The 7,986-nt window shown below is 35.5% G+C and overlaps 2 long non-coding RNA genes across 2 annotated transcripts; both read left to right on the top strand.

The window, feature by feature from the left end:
- The first annotated feature begins 638 nt into the window (after positions 1–638).
- Positions 639–6,157, top strand: LOC123732135 (uncharacterized). Its single transcript, XR_006762989.1, has 3 exons — positions 639–693; positions 2,748–2,852; positions 6,111–6,157. It is a non-coding gene; the product is annotated as an uncharacterized lncRNA (long non-coding RNA).
- Positions 6,158–6,240: 83 nt separating this feature from the next.
- Positions 6,241–7,356, top strand: LOC123732134 (uncharacterized). Its single transcript, XR_006762988.1, has 3 exons — positions 6,241–6,299; positions 6,935–7,042; positions 7,311–7,356. It is a non-coding gene; the product is annotated as an uncharacterized lncRNA (long non-coding RNA).
- The last annotated feature ends 630 nt before the right edge of the window (positions 7,357–7,986 follow it).

Below are 7,986 nucleotides of genomic sequence, written 5' to 3'. Positions count from 1 at the left end.
TAGAGAGAGAGAAATAAAGAAAGAAGGGATTGAGGGGTAATTTAATCAGATTGGCTTTTTGGACAGGTCAGAGTCAATGTTTGAAGTTGTTGGCAATACACTGTAGATGTATGTGTTCAAAAGTAGCTCCTAATGTCTTCAAATCCCTGGGGAGAGAGGAGCTGCTACCCCTGGGGAGAGAGGAGCTGCTACCCCTGGAGAGAGAGGAGCTGCTACCCCTGGGGAGAGAGGAGCTGCTACCCCTGGGGAGAGAGGAGCTGCTACCCCTGGAGAGAGAGGAGCTGCTACCCCTGGGGAGAGAGGAGCTGCTACCCCTGGGGGAGAGAGGAGCTGCTACCCCTGGAGAGAGAGGAGCTGCTACCCCTGGGGAGAGAGGAGCTGCTACCCCTGGGGAGAGAGGAGCTGCTACCCCTGGGGAGAGAGGAGCTGCTACCCCTGGGGAGAGAGGAGCTGCTACCCCTGGGGAGAGAGGAGCTACTACCCCTGGGGAGAGAGGAGCTGCTACCCCTGGGGAGAGAGGAGCTGCTACCCCTGGGGAGAGAGAGGAGCTGCACATTGTAAGAGCTGTAAAGAGAGAGGGAGTGGAGAGAGAACAGGCAGAACCTGATATGTAAATGAGCAGAGCAAACGAAAGTAACTTTCGACGACCGAATGATCATTCAGACTCTGTTTCTATTGAGAGAGAGATAAAAGGTAAGATGATTATTGTGTATTAATATAGTTGATGATATTGTTGTGTGTATTCATATAGTTGATGATATTGTTATGTGTATTCATATAGTTGATGATATTGTCATGTGTATTAATATAGTTGATGATATTGTTATGTGTATTAATATAGTTGGTGATATTGTTATGTGTATTAATATAGTTGATGATATTGTTATGTGTATTCATATAGTTAATTATATTTTTGGTGGACAGTGTTATAATAGTCCTACTCTCCTTAAAATGTTTTCGATATAATTTAGATGCGTGGGGTGAATTCGTTCTGTGCCCATCTGTGTGCCCCAGGGTGATCGCTCCTACACTATCTACAATCTAAAAGGGTTCTTTGGCTGTCCCCATAGGAGAACCCTTTGTAGAACCCTTTTTTAGGTACTAGGTAGAACACTTTTGGGTTCCGTGGAGAACCCTTTCCACAGAGGGTTCTACATGGAAGCCAGAAGGGTTCTACCTGGAACCCAAAAGCGTTCTCCTATGGGGACGGCCGGAGGACCCGTTTGGAACCCTTTATTCTAAGAGTGTACTGTATCATAGGTCTATAGACTTGTCTTCTCAAAACAGGCTTAAAACACAACAAGCAACAAACAAACATGTTCTCTTTATAATCTACAGTTAACTCCTTTCACTCAGGAAGGTATGTTGTGTGAAAGAGAGACAAATAAATATTGTTCGAGAGACTAACAACAACTTACACTTCCTCAAAACAGTTTGTGTGTATTCATTAGTGCCCACCGTAGCAAAACGTTTCGGCAACAGAAACCGTTTAGGTCACATTGTACAGCGTTTAGAGTAAACGGTTTATGTTTTATTTAACATCTTAAAACTGTTGGCTGTGGAGTAAACTAATGAATACAACCCAGGTTGTCGCCTACGACTCGGCATGTTGATACCTGCCTCTTGCTGAAACCTGAACGTAGCCTGAGGGGTATACTATGATACAGGCTTGATATACTGGTTTTCTAAAGCTAGACAGCTTCAGTTAGCTTCACATTCCAGCTCAGGCCTCACCCATCAGAATATACACAACAGAACATAAAAAAATCGCAATGAAGTTTCAAGGTGAGAATCCTGCCAGGGATTATTGTAAAGTGTGTAGATAAATTAAATGTAATGTTAGTATAGTGAATGACAGTAAAACACTCCTGACAGTCTACTACTACTGAGACAGGTTGGTGTAATGTTAGTATAGTGAATGACAGTAAAACACTCCTAACAGTCTACTACTACTGAGACAGGTTGGTGTAATGTTAGTATAGTGAATGACAGTAAAACACTCCTAACAGTCTACTACTACTGAGACAGGTTGGTGTAATGTTAGTATAGTGAATGACAGTAAAACACTCCTAACAGTCTACTACTACTGAGACAGGTTGGTGTAATGTTAGTATAGTGAATGACAGTAAAACACTCCTAACAGTCTACTACTACTGAGACAGAAAACTCAAGTCTGAAATTTCTAAGTGGAAATTACAAACTTCAGAAGCCTTTTAAACCTCAAATACACTACAAGTTTTACATTTCCTGCATTGCTGGAAAGTTCTTCTGCAGTGGGGGTGATCAAATTAAGATCCTACATCTGTACACATAATTGTACATGGGGATATGTATGGGGGTCTATAACATCCAATCACAGAGGTTTACATCAGCTGACAGTTGCAATGTTATTGCTAATAACTCAAACTGCCCTTTTCAGATAAAGACATAAACTCTGTACAGATGTAGGATCTTAATTTGATCACCCTGTTGCAGAAAAACTAAACGTGTAATGTATTTGAGTGTAATTAAACTTTAGAAAAGGTTTCTGAAGATGATAAATTCCACTTTTCCATTTTAAAACTGTTCATTAATTATAATCCACACAATAATTCAAATGTCCTGTTTCTGCAGGATTATTTTCCTGGTGTAGCAAACTGGCTCAAATTAAGATCCAACATCTGCAGCAATATACCTCTCTCTAATGTATATGGCTCTATTGAGATTCACTTTTGACCATTTGACATCTTGTATTTCCTGTTGTTTAGGCTGGTTGAATGAGTTGCCAGTGAAAGCTACTTCATCTGCAAGAAAACAGGCGGCTGCACCAGTGACTGTCAGAAGTTTTGTGATTTCCTCATATGAACGTGAAAGTAAGTGTGTAGCCTACGCAGTTACAAAAATGGTTGTTGAAACTGTGGCACATATTTCTCGGTAACGTTGAATAAATGTGTTGGTATGTAGGAAAGACGGGCAGACTCTCGTACTGTTGGTCTAGACTACCTACAAACTATTATAAGGATATGATCACTTATCATGCCGACAAACCTGATGTTCTCTGTGAACTGATCTGAACAGGTTTAGACTGGTCATCTATGATATGTAGGTTATATACAGTACATTCTCTGTCCTGCTACTGGTAGGACTATAACATTATGTTGATCTGAACAGGTTTAGACTGGTCATCTATGATATGTAGGTTATATACAGTACATTCTCTGTCCTGCTACTGGTAGGACTATAACATTATGTTGATCTGAACAGGTTTAGACTGGTCATCTATGATATGTAGGTTATATACAGTACATTCTCTGTCCTGCTACTGGTAGGACTATAGCATTATGTTGATCTGAACAGGTTTAGACTGGTCATCTATGATATGTAGGTTATATACACTACATTCTCTGTCCTGCTACTGGTAGGACTATAACATTATGTTGATCTGAACAGGTTTAGACTGGTCATCTATGATATGTAGGCTATAGCCGAGGTATAGACCTTGATCTGCATATCACTAACAAACTGCTATTATACATTATAACCTAGTCTACTTTACATAATATAACATCTCTCACTTGATGCAAAAAATCCTTTCTGAATGGATCAACAATTTCCTCCTCGGATCAATCATGTCCATTTTAGCCCGTGTTGCTGTACTGTCTATAACTACCTTAACAAACAGAGACTTATTTTTATTATTATTATTATTATTATTATTATTATTGCTGTACTGTCTATAACTACCTTAACAAACAGTAACTTATTATTATTATTATTATTATTATTATTGTTGTTGTTGTTCTGTCTATAACTACCTTAACAAACAGTGATTATTATTATTATTATTATTGTTATTATTGTTGCTGAACTGTCTATAACTAACTTAACAAACAGTGACATATTATTATTATTATTATTATTATTATTATTATTATTATTATTATTATTATTGTTGCTGTACTGTCTATAACTACCTTAACAAACAGTAACTTATTATTATTATTATTATTATTATTATTGTTGTTGTTCTGTCTATAACTACCTTAACAAACAGTGACTTATTATTATTATTATTATTGTTATTATTGTTGCTGTACTGTCTATAACTACCTTAACAAACAGTGACTTATTATTATTATTATTATTATTATTATTAATATTGTTATTATTATTATTATTGTTGCTGTTCTGTCTAGAACTACCTTAACAAACAGTGACTTATTATTTTAAGTATTAGTATTACTATTATTATTATTATTATTATTATTGTTATTACTATTGTTGCTGTACTGTCTATAACTACCTTAACAAACAGTGACTTATTATTATTATTATTATTGTTATTATTATTATTATTGTTATTGTTATTGTTGCTGTACTGTCTATAACTACCTTAACAAACAGTGACTTATTATTATTATTATTATTGTTATTATTATTATTATTATTGTTGTTATTGTTGTTGTACTGTCTATAACTACCTTAAAAAACAGTGACTTATTATTATGATTATTACTTTTATTATTATTGTTGTTGTACTGTCTATAACTACCTTAACAAACAGTGACTTATTATTATTATTATTACTGTTATTATTGTTGCTGAACTGTCTATAACTACCTTAACAAACAGTGACATATTATTATTATTATTATTATTATTATTATTATTATTATTATTGTTGCTGTACTGTCTATAACTACCTTAACAACCAGTAACTTATTATTATTATTATTATTATTATTGTTGTTGTTGCTGTACTGTCTATAACTACCTTAACAAACAGTGACATATTTTTATTATTATTATTATTATTGTTATTATTGTTGCTGTACTGTCTATAACTACCTTAACAAACAGTGACATATTATTATTATTATTATTATTATTGTTGTTGTACTGTCTATAACTACCTTAACAAACAGTGACTTATTATTATTATTATTATTATTAATATTGTTATTATTATTGTTATTGTTGCTGTTCTGTCTAGAACTGCCTTAACAAACAGTGACTTATTATTATCAGTATTAGTATTATTATTATTATTATTATTATTATTGTTATTACTATTGTTGCTGTACTGTCTATAACTACCTTAACAAACAGTGACTTATTATTATTATTATTATTATTATTATTGTTGCTGTACTATCTATAACTACCTTAAAAAACAGTGACTTATTATTATTATTATTATTATTATTATTGTTATTATTATTGTTTCTGTTCTGTCTATAACTACCTAAACAAACAGTGACTTATTATTATTATTATTATTGTTATTATTATTATTATTGTTGCTGTACTATGTAGAAATACCATAACAAACAGTCACTTATTATTATTATTACTATTATTATTATTATTATTGTTGTTATTGTTGTTGTACTGTCTATAACTACCTTAACAAACAGTGACGTATTATTATTATTATTATTATTATTATTATTATTATTGTTATTGTTGTTGTTCTGTCTGTAACTACCTTAACAAACAGTGACTTATTATTATTATTATTATTATTGTTGTCGTTCTGTCTATAACTACCTTAACAAACAATGACTTATTATTATTATTGACAGTTACCATGGAGATGAAATGTCACAACAACATGTTAATGTGATGCTTTAAATCACCTGACTGTTTTTATGTCTGTTAGTAAATGTTTTATTTCTCTAAGAAATAATGAATACATGAGAACAATTGACAGTCAAGAACTAGTTGTCACTGTTTTAACCACAACCAACATGCTGGATCTCTGTTTAGTTGTCACTGTGTTAACCACAACCAACATGCTGGATCTCTGTTTAGTTGTCACTGTGTTAACCACAACCAACATGCTGGATCTCTGTTTAGTTGTTACTGTGTTAACCACAACCAACATGCTGGATCTCTGTTTAGTTGTTACTGTGTTAACCACAACCAACATACTGGATCTCTGTTTAGTTGTCACTGTGTTAACCACAACCAACATGCTGGATCTCTGTTTAGTTGTCACTGTGTTAACCACAACCAACATGCTGGATCTCTGTTTAATTGTCCCTGTGTTAACCACAACCAACATGCTGGATCTCTGTTTAGTTGTCACTGTGTTAACCACAACCAACATGCTGGATCTCTGTTTACAGGGGTCAGTGCTCTAAAATGAGTCTCTCTGGGGAGAGGAAGGAGGGGGGCCCTGCCTCTAAAATGAGTCTCTCTGGGGAGAGAGAGGAGGGGGGCCCTGGCTCTAAAATGAGTCTCTCTGGGGAGAGAGAGGAGGGGGGCCCTGCCTCCAAAATGCATCTCTCTGGGGGACATGACACCAAAGCTAAGAGGTGAGATAACAATTTTATGAATAATTAATTAAGTTTATTTCCAAAATAAATAGCTATCTTAAGGTGAATGCACTTACTGTAAATCTCTCTGGATAAGAGCATCTGCTAAATCAGGGGTTCTCAATCCGGGGTCTGCGGAGGTACTGCAGGGGTTCTGCCGGAAGCGTGGGGAGTGGTGGTGTATCCAGGGAGAAAACTAAACTAATATTCTGAAATGTCATTGTGGTCTTATGTTCCCATCTATTGGAATTATTTAGCAACTGCATTAGTGCTGAAAAAAATGTGTTATTCCTTACAAAAGTAGTAATTACTGAGAATTACTAGTTAATTTTATCACTTACAATTATTTAGTTAATTACCAAATTGAGCCGGTCGGTCACATTTGAGAGTGAGGGAGATATATAGCATTTTGCATAAAAAAACATGATTTTTGTCTCTCTGAAATGAAACCATCAAGTGATAGATTTTAAACAAATCCTTGTCTGTGAGAGATGTAATAATGAATACATAATTTCTTTAAACAATAAAAGCTCATTTCTGTAAAGTGATATGTAGCGTTTTGGAACTCTTCTTATGTTTCCCATCTGAGATCAGAGTAGATGAGAGATGTAATGTTTGTCTTTGTTGTGTTGAAGACCAATCAAGCAGGAGAGACCAGCCTCCCCTGTACCCAGCTGTGTGTCCATGAAGTCTATGGAGCCTCCTATACTGTTTAGAGAGGGAGACTTTTCTACTGAACAAAGGTAAGAAGAACTCATGGGTCATGGTCAGTGAGTTAAACAACACTGTCTCTAGTCATTTCTCCTCTCCCATTTTCACATTTCTTTTGGTTGTTTTCATAATCCATAGGCTAACCCTTTAGTCCATTTTCATAGTCCTAAAACAGTGTGTGTGTGTGTGTGTGTGTGTGTGTGTGTGTGTGTGTGTGTGTGTGTGTGTGTGTGTGTGTGTGTGTGTGTGTGTGTGTGTGTGTGTGTGTGTGTGTACTGTAATCTCATGTTTTGTCCACAGAAACCAACAGGAGAGATCAGAGTCAGAGATTCTCAGTGGTCAGTCTTCTCAGAGTCATCAAACAGACCTGGACTCCATATTCAGTGTATGTGGTCCTGTTATGAACATTTGTTTTTGTTTTCCTCAAGTAAAGTTGATCTGTCAATTATTCATTAATGTGTTAATGAGAAAGCATTTCTTCTCTTGATTAACTTATTTACTTGATTTATTTTAGTTGCTTGAAGAGAAAATGATGACATTTGTGAAGAACGAGCTGAAGATGTTCAAGAGGATTCTTAGTCCAGAACTCCCAGAAGGCTTTGAGAGTCAGAAGCAGGATAAGGAAGTGGTGGATGCTGAAGATGAGAAGCAGGAGAGCAGTGCCAGAGAGGGGGCTCTGAAGATCACACTGCACGTCCTGAGGAAAATGAACCAGAAGGAGCTCGCTGACACACTGGAGAAATGTAAGATCTGTCTGCCTCATGTTGAATGCTGTTTTATAACATTTAAAAGCTGTAGCTAAAGTACAGCTAAAATAGCTGTGTAACTCAATGATATTGTAGCAGCCTTAACACAACACCTAGTGACCTCATCAAGTAGCAGCAGCGATGTATTGTGTTGATTAATTTAGAGAGAGAGAGAGACAGAGAGAGACAACATTAATAATACCATCAATAATACCAATAATAATATAATC

The sequence above is a fragment of the Salmo salar genome, unplaced genomic scaffold (genome assembly GCF_905237065.1).
Source record: "Salmo salar unplaced genomic scaffold, Ssal_v3.1, whole genome shotgun sequence".
Lineage (NCBI taxonomy): Eukaryota > Metazoa > Chordata > Actinopteri > Salmoniformes > Salmonidae > Salmo > Salmo salar.
This window is presented reverse-complemented; position numbering and strand designations above follow the sequence as displayed.